Source organism: Pinus tabuliformis, chromosome 3_1 (genome assembly GCF_031772625.1).
Source record: "Pinus tabuliformis cultivar Carrire ecotype Pingquan chromosome 3_1, CPIR1, whole genome shotgun sequence".
NCBI classification, from domain to species: Eukaryota; Viridiplantae; Streptophyta; class Pinopsida; order Pinales; family Pinaceae; genus Pinus; species Pinus tabuliformis.
The window spans coordinates 263,231,726-263,247,921 of NC_142301.1; the positions used below are offsets into that span (position 1 = coordinate 263,231,726).

Genomic DNA, 16,196 nt, shown 5'->3' on the forward strand with positions numbered 1-16,196 from the left:
TTGAGAGCTTTGTCCTCTATCCCGGTCAACTGCACCCAAAAACGAAAGACAATGCATCATGGTAGACTAGGTTATTTCTAGATTTAATGGTACATCATGAGCACACTCATCAATCAGCAACACAACAACTCGACACAAATAGCACAACCAGCATGCGCATACCAAGAATCTCATGTCGAGTTGTGTCATGAGTCATACTTGTGTAATCAATGTAATGTAATGTGGAAGTCCAAGAGACACACAGATGAAGTTAAAGAGTCAAGTAAGTTGATTAGTCATGTAAGTCGAACAGTCATGAGGGAAGTTGAAGAGTCACAAAGCTCAATTTCACCCTTGGCTATATATACCCCTCATTTGTACATGCAAAAGACTTTTCACCTTAGATCCTCCCACATAGTCTTGAGAGTCTATAGTCTTTTCTTTGAGGAGTGAGAAATGGCTTCAACGCCCCGCTATCGAGGTTAGTGATGTATGGTGTACAAATGTTTCTTGGAACTTTCGCTTAATTCAAAAGCCTGTTAACAAGCCAGCACATTTTCACACATGTATTGTATTCGTTTGTAAGACTATTCTTGGGACACTTGTAATGCATGTTACTTTAACCTGTACTAATATAGTTGAACTATTTTGGTTGTTTTAGTGCATATGTTGCTGGAAATGTGTTGTATCAATTGTTAACGATGTCTCGCCTGTGTGGACTACTCCACCGGACACTGGATAGATTCATTCTTGTAAACTTGTTATAACGACCTTCACACTTGTGTGGACTACTCCGTTGGGTGTTGTACGTGTTACCTGTTCACTTTTGTTTGTGACTGCCGCATTCGTGTGGACTACTCTACTGGCAGTTGCACAGATCCTATTGTGTTGTGTGTCTCTAACTGAGTTTGAACTATTCCCTTTCGACTTGAGACTCACTCTCACCATGTCCCTCTGCAGTGAAAGAATTTAGATACAAGTTACAATAAACACTCCTCAGGCATACGAACCTCATTGTTGGAAGACTAAGTATACCACTGTCATGTGTTGACAAGCAAGAGTTAAGGCATATCTTTAAGATAATGGAAACTGGGCCATCATACGAGATGGGACTCCCACACTAAACAGTGTGAGGTCTAGTTGGAACTTCATACCGGGGAGATCCCATGAATGTTGGTGGGTCCAACACCGTCAACACTACCATATACTTGTAGATCCACTTGGAATTCACCATTGAATTTCTTCAAATCTTGACACAATCTTCATTATGGCATCCTTCAAACTAGTTGACCTACCTTCTTCCTCTAATATAGGAACTCTTCTAGTCATCATACATGGTTCTAGATGGTAGTACAAATTCTCCCTCTTGAGGATAAATCACTCTAGGAGAATCCTCTTGTCTCAATCTTTGCTTTGTTCTTCACAATGATTTCATCTACCACCAAATGCTTTGAAACCTTTACGATGTACTTGCAGCCCTCATTAGGACATCATGGAAGAAATGATTATAACCTAGAAAAAGGAAATTAATACAAGAAGCTAACTGATAATAAAACAATCATAATTAAGTAAGTGAGATATAAAGTACTTATATTTTGAGGATTGTAGGGAATTTTCAACTCCCTCTTGATCCTTGTCTTCTTGCATGAATGAAATCCATCTGCAATTTCATCATCCTCTTCCTCATCATCAACATGTTGTTTTTCTTTTCTTTCTTACATGCGCTAGGATTTAATCTTTCAGCGGAAACATTGATTTAGGTATAACTCTAGGGTTTTATCCACAATCTCTAGGGTTTTCTTATCAAAGAATTATAGATTTCTAGAGTTTATAAATCAATTCTTCCAAGAAGGGATCATAGAACAGGATTTATGACTTCCCTTATTTTATGTGAAAGACCCCTTCATCTCCCTCTTGCTCCTAGCCTACTTGCATAAATCAAAGATCTATTTGCAATTTTATCAACCTAGTAAAACTTGTCCTTATCATTAGTTCTTAATGATTTTGTAGTGTCATTCTTGGATTTCTCCTAATGTGGATGCTCATCATCACCATTTCCCTTCCTCTTCTTATCGCCCTTCCCTTCAGTACATTTATTTTTATAATGACCAAACTTGTGGCAATCAAAACATTAAATATCCTACTTTTGAGGGGTTGGTCTTCTACCTGCATTCCTTTGAAATTTTCTAAATTTTCTCCTTCCTCTACTATTTTTAGAGTGGGTTGTAAACGCTTAATAGTGATCATCTTGAGGACTTGGAATCTTCCCCTTTGAGAAAAGTATAGATTCTTCTTGGGTACATGAGGTACATAGATCCTCAAAACTTGGAATCTTTTCTCTACCACAAATACTAGATGCAAACAAGTTCCATGAGCTAGGAAAACCATTAAGTGTTGTAGCTGCAAGTTCTTTATAAGAAATAATTGCTCGAAGTTGATCTCTTAGATGAGAGATCCTTATAAAATATGAGGCCACAATATCATCTCTTATCATTTTAACATCATGAAGCTCATTCTTCAATCACATTACTTAACCAATGTTGTTGATAGTATATAATCCAGCCAGGGCATCAAAAGCCTTCTTTGAAGTGTCAAGATTTGAGACATATGGAATCAAATGATATTTAATAGAATCCACAATAATACTCATGGTTGTGATGCCATCCTTCATGTATTCTTTTTCCGTTCATTATTTGAAGGTTTAGTAACATTTCCCTTCACAATATCCAAAACATCATTGTTTGCAAGAATGAGATCAATCGTTATTTTCCAAGCCCTAAAATTTCTAGATCCTTCCAACTTGTTCTCTAACTTCATAGTGGAACCCATGTTTATAGATAAACAATTGAACTGTAAATATAGGTCTCTTCAAAAGTCATATTAGTGCCCTTTTTTTCACCAAAAATCTGACACTATGTTGATTTTTCAAGTGCAATAGATACAAGCACTATTTTCGGAAAACTAATAATTACTTCTAATGATATAGATATTATTTTAGCACTTTTAGTTTATCATTAAGCAATTACACTTTAGAAACTCAACCATAAAAGAAATAGGACAGTAGAGATAATAATGCACAAAGACAATGCAAGATTTACCATAAGAAAACCCAACAACCTTTTCCTTGGATAAATTCTTCATTTCAACAAGAGATACATCTATTTCTTCTTGTTGGGTTGTGTTATATTCTTTCCACAACTAGCCGCCCTAGTTAATCGGGGGTTAGAGGGGGGGCGAAGCCCCCCCTTCATTATGCCAACTGCGCAGTCGGGGGGTCACACGGGGTTTGAGGAGGGTGGTTAGCCCCCCTCTATGGGGTCCAAGGTAGCACCCTAGGTAAAAAAATTTAGACCCTATATTAGTTTGGGCGGAGCTACCTATGGTTTTGTGCATGGTTTTCGCACATGGTTTTGGGCGCGATGGTTTTTGATCCATGATATTGGATGCTTCGGCATGTATATATGTGTATTGTAACATTGAAAGGAACATAATGAAAAATCAATTTGGTAGTCCGGGTTTTGGGATGTAGGGGAAAACCTCTGTGTATGTTTGTTTTACGTGTTATTCTCTCGCTATTGTTTATTTTCTATGTTTTAGAATTTGTATGCAGGTAATTTCTATGCGGGGTTAAAACCTACACTTCTAGTCAAATACAAAGTCAAAATGGTGAGTAATACAACCCTGGTCAAACCTAGTCAAAGTTCTCATAATAGTCGACTCTAGTAAGTCATGTGAACTTCTTGTTACTCATGCACACATTTTTTTACTCATGCACACTTCTTGTGACTGATGTGTAGTTCTTGTGACTCGTGTGCACTTCTTGTTCCCTCCCTAGACCTCGACTAGTAATATAACCTTGGTCAAACCTTGGTCAAATTGACTAGCAATATAACCTTGGTCAAACCTAGTCAAACTTCCCATGATACTCGACTTCAGTAAGTCATGTGAACTATGCGTTACTCATGCACACATGCACATTTCTTGTTACTCATGCACACTTCTTGTGACTCATGCATGGTTCTTGTGACTCGTGTGCACTTCTTGTTCCCTATGTCCTTCGCATAGATAAACAACAGAATAGATGAGTGATCTGAATTATGTGTCAAGAGAAAGAGGTCGAGTGCCTTATTTATAGTATTTTGGGAGGCTGAATGGGTGTCACCTCAACTGGGATCGATTTGACTTGATGGAGGGCCGACTTGATTATCTTGGAGCCAAAATTTTAAAATTTTCCCTTTTGAAACTAACATGAAGAACATGTGTTATATTTATCATTACATATATTTGAATGGCTAAAATATTAATTATGAAGACATGCCATATCTATAGAATTCAATAGAAAGTACTTGTAATTTCGATTTGTTAGTTCAATTTTCGCACGCAACGTTATATTTGTTTATGTACCTCTTGGGTTTGAACCAAAAATGTTGCTTAATGGAAGAAATTCCATAATTTATGTGTTACTGAATGCCTCAAAGTTTTTGTTAAATTCCTAGACCTCATAATTGCTATGAGCCAAATCAACCCTCTAGTAGTTAGGTCAGTTATCAGTCGTGGACAGTGTATCGTATGAAAAAAAAGTCAATTATTCTTTTCATGGAGAGAAATGCATAAATCACCAAGTCATTAACAAATTCAGAGTAGTGAGTGAATTCCTGGATGATAACCAATATTGTTTCATCACATGTCTACTTGGAAGTATCAACATGTCAATTGTAAGCATGATAGCATATGTTGACCTTGAATATTGCTGACATCTCAGAGTTAGGAGAATTTATTAGTGAGACTAAAACATATGGCATTAAAATTGAAATGAGACATTAATTTTTTTTTCCAATCAAGTATTTACAAATTAATTTTTTTAATTCGAATAAAAATGTATTATTTATTTCTAAAGTTTAACATTAAAATTTACATAAGTCAAAATTAAACTAATAGCAATCAAATCACAAATAGATTAGTAGAAGCCTACTAATAACAATACATATACAACTATACACAAAACTTTTATCAGGATAAAAATATAAAAATAATTCATATATTATGTTTTCATATTTTTATTTTTTAATAAAAAAATATTTACTTTTTAAATTAATTAAAAATATCATATTTAAATTTAGATGATGAGGTTAGATTATTTTATTAATATAAATATTACACTCCAATTTAGAATATGGGTTTTATGGTAACCATCTTCATATGCCAACATGCTCATATCTGGTAAATAAATTCAATATAATATTGATCACTTAAACCGAAACTTCAAAGTCATTGTTACATAATCTTCCTAGTATATTATTAAAATGTGGGAAACCTTTCAATTATTTTTTTATTGATCAAAATAGGGATCAGATTCCATAACCTTTCCATAAAATGAACTCCTTATCGTGAGTTTAGACCGAGGGAGGATGTCACCCTTGATGGACAATGACGTCTCTTACATTTCTCTCTTTCGTCACATGGTCACATGGGAACGCCAAAATTATTGCATGGGTTTACAGAATGTGAGCATATGCACTATTTCGCGCATGGTGGGTCTGTGGACAGGTTGCTCCTCTGTGCACAGTATAGCTACGAAGAATATATGCATCGCCTCTTCCTCAGGAACGTTACTGAGTTTGGCATCAATAATCTTCATAGCTTCTTCTCTTTTCCAGCTCGTCATCTTCTTCGCCCACCCTCTTATGTTCATGCCTTCTTCATATTCTCTTTCATCCACTGATTTCTTGCCACTAATCAGCTCAAGCAGAACCACTCCGAAGCTATACACATCGCTCTTCTCGTCCACTTTCAGTGTGTACCCGTACTCTGTGTAAATTTAGGAATTAAAATTAAGAATTTGGTCCCAAAATTAAAAGGTAGGGAAAATGTGAAACAACAATTTACCTGGAGCTATGTAGCCGAAGGTGCCTGCTACTGAAGAAATGCTTTCCGATGCACCGGAATGATGCAAGATCTTGGCGAGGCCGAAATCTGCAACACGGGCTTCAAAGTTGGAGTCAAGAAGAATATTAGTGGATTTCACGTCATGATGAAGGATGAGTGGGTGGCAATCATGGTGAAGATAGCACAAACCCTTGGCAGCTTCCACTGCGATTTTGTATCTACTTTTCCAATACAAATCCCCACCATTGTTTCCATGAAGCAGTTCCCCCAGGCTTCCATTAGTCATGTATTCATACATGAGAAGATTAGTGTCGTGGTTGGAGATAATGGCCAACAATCTAACTATGTGCCGATGGTGGATTTTTCCCACTGTCTTGATCTCCACAGAGAAACCACGATCATTTGAAGAGGCTGTAGTACCCATTAATTTCTTCACTGCAATCTGTTGGCCATTAGGCATTATACCTTTATACACAACTCCCGCGAAGGTGGTCATATTGGAAGGTGGTCATATTCCACGACCTAGCGGCACTTTCTTTCTTGATGGCGGTTGCCTTAGATTTGTAAGATTTTTGAGATACACAGATCTAGATCTGCAAAACAATAAACAAGCTTGCAAGAGAAGGAAGGAAGCGAGCAAGAATTGAGAAAAGAATGAAAATTGATTCTACAATATTAGTTTTAGAATAAATACATAAAAGCAACTAAGTTAAGCTTAGTTGTACATGCAATAACTAAAGCTAACTAAAGCTAAGTGTGCTTTATCTTATGTTAATGTGTACATGTGCCACATGCAAGCAATAAGTTAACTGGAGCTAATCTAGGTGCATGTACACCAACACCCCCCTTAAGCATAACTTAGGTGAGTGTGATGCAAAATGAATGAGTCCCGGCAACACGGCCATTTTAGGTACCCATATACAATGCATAAAAAAGGAGGAAAGAGGGAAAACCAAGTGGGAAGAAAACCCCCCCTCAAAATATAATGCAAAAGTAGAGAAAAGACAACTGCTAGGCAGTTGTGTCCTTCACCCCGAGACGATCTCGCAGGAATCGAAACTTCTGCTCAGTGAAAGTCTTGGTGAAGAGGTCAGCAGTTTGCTCTATCTCTTTGTACACATTTTCGTTCCATTTGGGCGTCTTGGCTTCTCTCGGACGATAATATATCAATTCCAGTGTCACCAAATCCTCTGCTGGTCCCAAATATGCATCAGATTTCTTAATAGACCGAAAAGACACATAGATTTCACACATGCTTTGAGGATTTAAATCTCTGAGCTTCTTTATATCGATAATTGTTTCTGGGAGGCGTGAAATGGGTACTCTCAGTTCCACGTCGAAATCGAAGGTAGTCGGAACCCGGCGGTCCCACGAACAAACAGTCTCATTGTTATCTAAAATCTTGTTGGGAGTGCAACCAGTGTGATTGTAATCGTGGTTGTTATAGGTGCCCTGGCATCCTCCAGAAGACTGCATGCGATGATTGAATCCGATGACCGGGTACCCTGTGAAGCCTTTAATTTCGTCGTTCCAAAACCCGCTGCCGTTAAACGTCAGTTGCTTAATTTCTTCTCCCATGAAAGAGCACAATCCGGCAGAATCTTCTGTAGATTGGATTATGCCATTCAGATGATCAGAATATTCAAGGCTGGCTACGCTAGATGGAAAATGCCCAATTGCAATGTTAAGGCCGTCACCAGGAACTTCAACAGAAACTCGATCGAATGGTCTAAACAGCGCCTTTTGATGAAAGGGAAACCAGAATAAATCTGCGAAATCATGAGCCCTCAGGAAATGGGCCGCTTTGTTTTGAAGCTCCTTATCATCGCTTAGATTCGGCCTACTTAAAGAACGCTTGAACATGGGTTGCAGAGCGAAGGTGACTTGCGAGATTACTCCCAGCGTTCCCAAAGATAATCTCGCAGCGTTGAGCTCATCTTCATCTATTTCGGTACTCAAGCTGAGGACTTTGCTGTACCCCTCTGATGGAGATGTAGGCACCACCAATCTCATACCCACCACATATTCATAAACATCGCTCCCTCTGCCCACCAGACCGCTGTCGTGGGCTCCCGTAGAAACAACGCCCGCCGCAGAGACTCCGTTCTAGTAAATCATGGCGGGAAGAGCCAGGCCTTCCTTCGCTGCTTCCTCCATAACGTCTCTCATCATGGCGCCACCTTGGACTATAATAGTCATGGCACCCTTGTTCACTCCAATGACAGATGCATAGTTTTCGGTTGAGATAATCAATCCATGGTCTCCAACACACACTAGCTTTGAGAGGCTATGAGCCAGAGTGCTTACCACTTTGATCTTCTGCTTCTTTTTCACAGCCCGGGCAACAGCATGCAGAATCTCGGCTCCTGTTTTGGGTGAGACAGCCTCTGCAGCTCTGCAAATGCTGCGATCCTCCCAAATGCCTTGATAATTAAAGATCTGGCATCCTCCTCCATTGCTTTTGCATTCGACTGAGGGAGGAGGCGGGCACAACGCCTTGCCAGATGCAATCTTCAAGTTGGTTTGCATGTCATAAATGCTCACGGAATCTGGGGTAAATTCCACTTTCCTTCTGCTGCCTGTGTGTGTCATCTGATACACTGAGAGAATATTCACAGAAAGCCTTGGAATATGCAAGACATTTTCAAAACTTCCATCTTCGAATTGCACTCTTCCTTGTCCAGTTGCTGCAACTGCAGAATTATCCCCCATGAGAATGGGAGGACCTGAGTATGCATGTAGAGAAGAAAAGGATTCCTTTGAAGAAGCCATATGATGTGAAGCTCCTGAATTGATGATCCATTCTTGTGGTGCAGAATGAAGAGCAATCAAAGCATGCCCATTACCTCTTGGATCTGGTGCTTTTTCTCCAGACTTCTTCTTAGCATTCTCAGGAATGTGGTCTCCAAGATTGTGTTGCTGGAGTGTCTGTGCCATAAGATCTATAGTCTTCTTCATGCATGCAGATTCAGGATGAAAACCACGGTGGCAATAATTGCACATTGATTGCCCTTTCGTTCCTTTCCTTTCCTTTGAGCCAGATGATCCATCAAGGGGTTTGGGATGTCCTCCCTTTCTTGGATCAGGATCCTTCTTCCCTTTTCCTTTCTGATGGTCTTTGGAATTTGCCTTTCCTTTTGCATGCACAGTAAGTGTATGCGCTTTGGAATTTTTAAGTGTGCCCATTTTGATGAGCTTATCTTGCTCATGCATCAAAGACTGAATAAAAGAATCCAGTGAGGGCATCTTCCAAGCTGCACCAGTTGCAGATTTGACTGTGTGGAATGTAGAGACGAATACTGCATACTCTAGACCAAGTTTTGATAAAATGGAAAGAATCAACTGATTTTCTTGCTTGGATTTGTCGATCCCACATCCTTTCAGCTGAACCAACAAGGCTTTATACCTTGTGAAAAAATCTTGAATGTTCTCAAAGTTTCTCGGATCTAATGAGTTTAACTCATTTCCGAGAATGTGACCTTGCATTTCATCCTCTTTTCCAAAAAATACTTCCAATTTTTTCCATACTTCATTTGGAGTTGAACATGATTCAACATGAAATAGCAGTTCCGGAGAAATAGATAAACATAGGATGCCGAAGGCCTCGTCCATGCGATTGAAATATCTTGTTTTCTCCATTGCCGATGTCGGTTCAACTTCCGTTTCCATGGTTATTCGAAATAAGCCTCTACTTCTGAGATGAATTTGAATCTTTGGCTTCCATTCGAAATAATTATATGGACTGAGAATTGCCGATTGTGGAAACTCCAATTTAGACTCCATTCTTTGTTGTTGCTTCAATCTTCTGAACCTGCAAATAAAATTGCTTGTGCACTGATTACAAATCCCTGTGCTCTGATACCATGTAAGATTTTTGAGATACATAGATCTAGATCTGCAAAACAATAAACAAGCTTGCAAGAGAAGGAAGGAAGCGAGCAAGAATTGAGAAAAGAATGAAAATTGATTCTACAATATTAGTTTTAGAATAAATACATAAAGCAACTAAGTTAAGCTTAGTTGTACATGCAATAACTAAAGCTAAGTGTGATTTATCTTATGTTAATGTGTACATGTGCCACATGCAAGCAATAAGTTAACTGGAGCTAATCTAGGTGCATGTACACCAACACAGCTAGTCTAAGTGCATGTACACCAACAAGATTTGACTGACAAAAATGCTAACACTAGAGAGCAGAAGAGTAAAAATCCCAGAGCTGAGAGAGCAGAAACAAGTCCAACCTCCATGTGTGCTGACCTGCAATGGCCCAACTGTGATCCACATAAGTAGGGGTTCCCTGCAAACCAGCTTTTATTGATATGTGAAAACAGACTGCTCTCTAGAATACGGCCGGACAAATTATTATAAGAGAAATCCAGATATGTCAAACTACGCATGTTCTGCAATTCTTTAGGAATGCTCCCGTTCAAATGATTTCTGGATAGGTTCAGATAGTTGAGAACGGGAATACTGACGATTTCCTGTGGGATGGTACCACTGAATTCGTTCTGGCTAAGATCAATCTGTACCAGAGAAATACAGTTGCTAATTTCTCTAGGAATTATACCAGAAAACCTGTTTTTGCTCAAATTTATAACCTCAATCTTTCCCAGTCGACCAATCTCTGGTGGAACATTGCCTGTTAATTTATTTCCATCGATCCGAAGACTAGTCAAAGTAGATAACTTACCAATCCCCGTAGGGATCATACCAGAAAGCTTGTTATTGCTGAAATCGATCTTTTCAATATTCTTCAGTTGGCAAATCTCTGGTGGAATGTGACCTGTTAATTGATTCCCACCAATCAGAAGAAAGTACAAAGAAGGTGACTTACATATTGATGAAGGAAGAGAGCCACGAAGACGATTATTGGAAATATCCATTGACCTTAGAGTGGAGGATACATTGCCCGGTATGCTCCCAGTGAGATAGTTGCTATGCAAATCGATCCATAACAGCATGGGTAAGTATAACAAGCTTGGAGGAGTTGAACCATTGAAATAGTTTTCCCCCAACCAGAGATATTCCAGAGAATTGCATGTGCCGAGAGAGTAAGGAATCGGGCCAGAGAATAAATTATTATATATATCTAAACCCCAGAGCCTTTCGCCCTTACAGAGATTCGGAGGGATGGGAGCAGTTAGCTTGTTATTGAAAGCTAACAGTGCCATTAGCTATCCACCATTGCCGAGTTGGTGAGGAAGGGAACCTGTGAAATTGTTCCCCGAAATATCTAACAACTCCAACTTTGGCAAGTCCCCAATGAAAGATGGAATCTCGCCTTGCAGTCTGTTGCTGGACAGATCCAATGCTCTCAACATTTTCAAAGCGGCGAGTTCCACGGGTATTTTGCCAGAGAGAATATTAGAATGTAGATACATGTGTTCTAAGTTCACGAGTTTGCCGAGCTCTGCAGGTATTTTTCCACTCAAATGGTTTCTAGCCAAGAAAAAAATTTCCAAATTTTTGAGCTTCCCATACTGGCTGGGAATGCTGCCTGAGAAGTAATTATATCCGAGTTCAACATGCCTGAGCTTGACGAGATAGCTCAAATCCAGCGGCAATGCCCCTGACAAATTGTTGCTCCAGACACCAAGGACCTCTAGGTTCCTCAATTCTGATATGTTGGAGGGGAGGCTTCCAGTGAGGGAGTTAAAGAAGACGTGGAGGACCTCAAGGTTCCTGAATTTTGATATGTTGGAGGGGAGGCTTCCAGTGAGGTTGTTAGAGGAGACATCTAGTGAACGGAGGGTTCGTAAATTTGTGACTTGAGTGGGGAATGGACCTGAAATACCCATGTTAGAGAGATTTAGAGCCACTACTCAACCCATATGGTCACATTGGACGCCAGCCCATGAGCAATGGACGGTGTAATTGGAGGGTCTCCAGCTATCTAAGGCATGATGAGGATCAATCATTTGTCCTTTCATTGAAATAAGTACTGCGGCATCTCCATGGAATGAAGAATTGGGAAGAGCAGATGATGGGTCTAGAAAAAGGGCAAGGAGGAACGCAGACAAGTGGAGGGCAAGTTTTGGCAGCCTCATCTTCTAATGGATGAACCTACGATATCGACAACGCTATTATTGTCACTGCAACAGAAAAGAGGTCCAACAACTAGAATCTAAAACTATAAGAATAGCAGAGTTAAAAACGATGCAGAATAAATATGAAAGAGAGCATGCAAACCTACCCAATAGTTTCTATAAAATTGTAGAAATGGACAGAGCAGAGGCGTGGTAATGAGAGAATGAGAAGAAGATACTGATCTTAATGCGGTTGCAGAGGAATGGCAACCACGTGAAAGCAGAAAAGCCGAGGTCGCAACAGATTGGCTCTTGATCCTGAAAACGGTGGAAACCAAAGACACCCAAAATCAATACGAAAGAGACACATATATACAGGGCATAGAGCCAGAGAAGTTGTAACTATGGCTAAAGAAAAGCATTGAGAACATGGGTAGTAAGTATGGTGGATTAAACAAAACTAACAAGTTGCAATCGTTGTGCTGTGCAGGCCAACGGAATCACACTAGTCATCAGAAATCTTTCTATTTCAATGCTTTCTATTTTATTTTAATTTAATTTAAGGGCGATTTTTTAATTTAAGGTAGAGGATTTGTCGACTTATTTTTTTATTTTTTAAATTGGGGAAGTCTTCTTATTTCAACTTAAGCTAGATGAGGATCTATTGACCTTTTTTTTTTTTAATTGAGGGCCTAGATTGATTCTCAATGGAATATGTTCAGCTTATGCTTAGTCTTAAGCTTATAAACCATTGTAGTGTATTAAAGAGTTTGTTAGGTTGCATTGACTTTTAATAAATTTAAAAAATTAAATTCTTGCCACCCTACCCACCAATTTCCTAGGGATTTGATATTATTAAAATTCTAATAAGTTTTTCCATGATGAACTCCTCATTATTATTTATAACATTCATTTATATATCAGGTAAATGTATGCATTAGTAAGGTATTCTTCCTGTTGCAATAGTTTTTTTGGTCATATATCAACCACATTAATATTTTTAATGTGGTTGTACTAGTTGTATACTCGGTATATATTTTGTCTGAATGTTTATCAATAGTGTGTTACAGAGTTTAATAAATTTAAAAATTTTGATGTCCAAACCCCCACCAATTTCTTAGATAAGATAAGATAATTGTATTTATGTCCAACTAATGACCACAAAGTAGGTCAAAGGCACTGTTGAGTACAATGATATCCATAAAATGCGGGAGTACCAAACGGTCTTCTATAAAAAATACAATGCATGAATATAAAAGGTACAATGCAGGAACATAAAAGATACAATGTATGGAATGCCTTGGCGAAGAGGATCAGAACCATCTCTCCTAACATTTGATACTCAGTGAAGAGTGCTGAAAAAAATTCCACAAAGTTTGTTGGCCCGATGAAGGGTCAATGTGGGGTACGGATTGTCCACTAAGTCGTTGTCTGGGGAAGTTTGTGCACTGCTGAGGTCTGGAGGACCTAGTCCATCTCCCAGGGATGGATCTGAGATGATTTAACTGTTGGGGTCTCGTGTGGTGGGGTGAGGTCCCACGAATCCTCACTGGTCTAGAGTCTAGATATGAAACAGTATAAATCGTTCTCTTTGTGCCCTTGTCTGAAGGTAGTACCCTGAAAAATGTCATGATCCTCTATGTGGGGTCTGATCTGATGGGAGGCTAAAGAATATGCGCTCAGAACCTAAGAGCCTCCTTCATATATAGGGCCAAGCATCTCTGATTGGGATACTTGAAAAAGTATGTAAGGGTCTGAGAGTCTCTGAACAAGCAATCAAACCTTCCTCTCATCTCGTAGTAGATAGGGCATCCAAAAATGAAGTGCACCTCGGTCTCTACTTTCTGTAAATGACATACGTGACATATTCTATCTGGCCTATCAATCTGGTGGTCTGTCTCTACCCGAAGACTATGAGAACCTACTCTGCACTGGCCTAGAGGAATGTGAAGAGCATGCATCCAATGGTGAAACATATACTGAGGTCGAATAATGAGCCCGTCTCTCAACTCCAAGAAGTGCTTAGCGTAGAAGGCCATCTTTGGGCGCAACCCTCCCGAAGGATTGACCCAGGCGAACTACTTGTAGATGTCCTCCCTGATGATCTTGTTCAACTCTTGTCTAGTAGGTAGAAGGTGACCAGGAGCATCCAAGGAATATTGGAAAGGAGGGAGACGATCCAACTGAATGCCCACTGACTCTAAGAAACCTGAAACTCCTGTAAACCAACATCTAGCCCCACCCGAGGGAGTAGAACGAGAAATATTCTCAGAAGAGCAATATGCCAAGTAAGGGTAAGGGTCCCTACTCTTTATCGAGTCTGCAAATCCCCGGACACAATGCAAGAATGAGACCACACTGAAGACTGTCTCAAGCCAAAAGGGTTGAGCTCCAAACTCTACAAGGATAATGTGCGAAGGTATTGTTTGTTTGCATCTAATGATGCTATGGAGAAGAAGAGTCTGGACTCTCTCAATTGAAGCCCAATCCGACTCAAGTAAAGACGGTCCCCAAATCTCTAAGCCATATAGAATAGTGGGACAAATCAAGGTGTCCATGAGGCTCATCTTGGATGAGACATCCTAGAAGTAATGTCGAAAGTATTGTCTCTCGAGAAGGGCTAAGGATCCATATCCTTTGTTGATCTGAGGCTGAAAATTGGTTGCAAACTGAAGTGGGGACCTGAGAATTGCACCCCCAAGCACGTATATGTGTTGGTGATCTCAACCTCCTCCCCTCTGAATAGGAAGTGAAGGTCTGAAGTTTTCTTCACCCCATTGAAGATTATAACCTTCGTTTTACCCAAGTTGACCATCAACTGTCGAATATTGCAAAACAAAGCTAAGGCATCCAACTGCCTCTGCAATCCTTCTGGAGATGAGGAGAGGAGGACCACGTCGTCAGCAAATAGTAGAATAGATATCATGACCTCGTGAAGAAGGCAACCATCAGTGTCCTGGATATGCTTGTGTAGAAAAGCCTCTAACTCATCAATATAGATCCCAAATAGGGTAGGAGACAATGGGCAATCCTATTTAACCCCAATAGTGCTTTGGATGAAATCAGACATCCCATGAACCACACGAAGACAACCAAGGACGGACTCATATAGAGATTTTCAAAGCAAAACTAATTTTAGAAAAATTGTCTTTTATCTTGATTGTAAAGAATAAAAAAAATTCTAACACCTTTTCTTTATCAAGACATGGGATTCTTAAGAGTATCAAAACTAATAATAATATTTTTGTTACAATAGTTAATAATAATATTTTTGTTATAATACTTTTCTTTATTATATATTTATTAATAGTAGATAAAAATGAAACTTTTAACTATATGAACCACGAGGGATAGCAATTTCTTAGTGCTGCCCTGCTGGGGGGCGGGCAGGCATTTACATGGCCAATCCAATAAAGTCAAGTGCCGGCATTTCACAAGTGAAGTGAAAGAAATGCCCTTGTATTTAAGAGAGTGCACTTGTTCCAGCGGCCTGTAGGAAATCCACACTCACTAGTTCAGTCGGCACAAGCGGCAAGCCCGTCTTCTCTCTGGCATTTACCTAGCTTGACCTTGCTACGCGGACCTCCTCATGCATGTATGCTGACCTCTATCTACCAACCTCTATCCACCCCTAGCTACCTTCATAAATTTCTACCTAGCTCCCTCTCCACTTTATTGGCTAACCCAACCAAGAGAATTGATATAATCCCATCTCTACAAGACAGGCTAGTTGGTCTAATCACTGGGCTGGTTACTATACCCTAGCTGTTCCTGCCTGCTATACCTCGCATACTCTAACTAGCTGCTTGTTGGGCTGCTAAATCTACTACTTACTTACTACGAGTGATACTTTGAATGGTACATATCCTACCTACAACCAATCGATACAAGCTATCTAGCCATACAAGCTACCTATACATCCTATCATCCACACAACAATACATACCCATCGAAAGAGAACTCACCTGAAAAGCTAGACTGATCCCAATGAATTAACCATACAAGCTAGATAGACTTAACTAGCCCTACATCCATGCTAGTTAACCCCAGAACCCTACCCATCAATCATACAAGCTATCTAACCCCCTACCCAGAGGATATGAGACCGAGATAGCTAAAGGTACAGATACAGATAATACAGGTACAGCTAGAGGTGGGACAGCTACAGCTGATGCTTCCTTTGCTTCTGGCTTTCTAACCTTGGGAGATGTTGGGCGAGGTGGCAGGTCAACCACCGGTGATACTGCTTCTCGGTCAACTGAATCCGTAACTCGGTTCGCTGTTGGTGGATCTGCTTCTCATGG

The 16,196-nt window shown here is 39.7% G+C and overlaps 1 pseudogene; it reads right to left on the reverse strand.

The window, feature by feature from the left end:
- Window positions 1-5,461: 5,461 nt before the first annotated feature.
- LOC149186804 (L-gulonolactone oxidase 2-like) lies at window positions 5,462-8,394 on the reverse strand (annotated as a pseudogene).
- Between the last annotated feature and the right edge of the window lie 7,802 nt (window positions 8,395-16,196).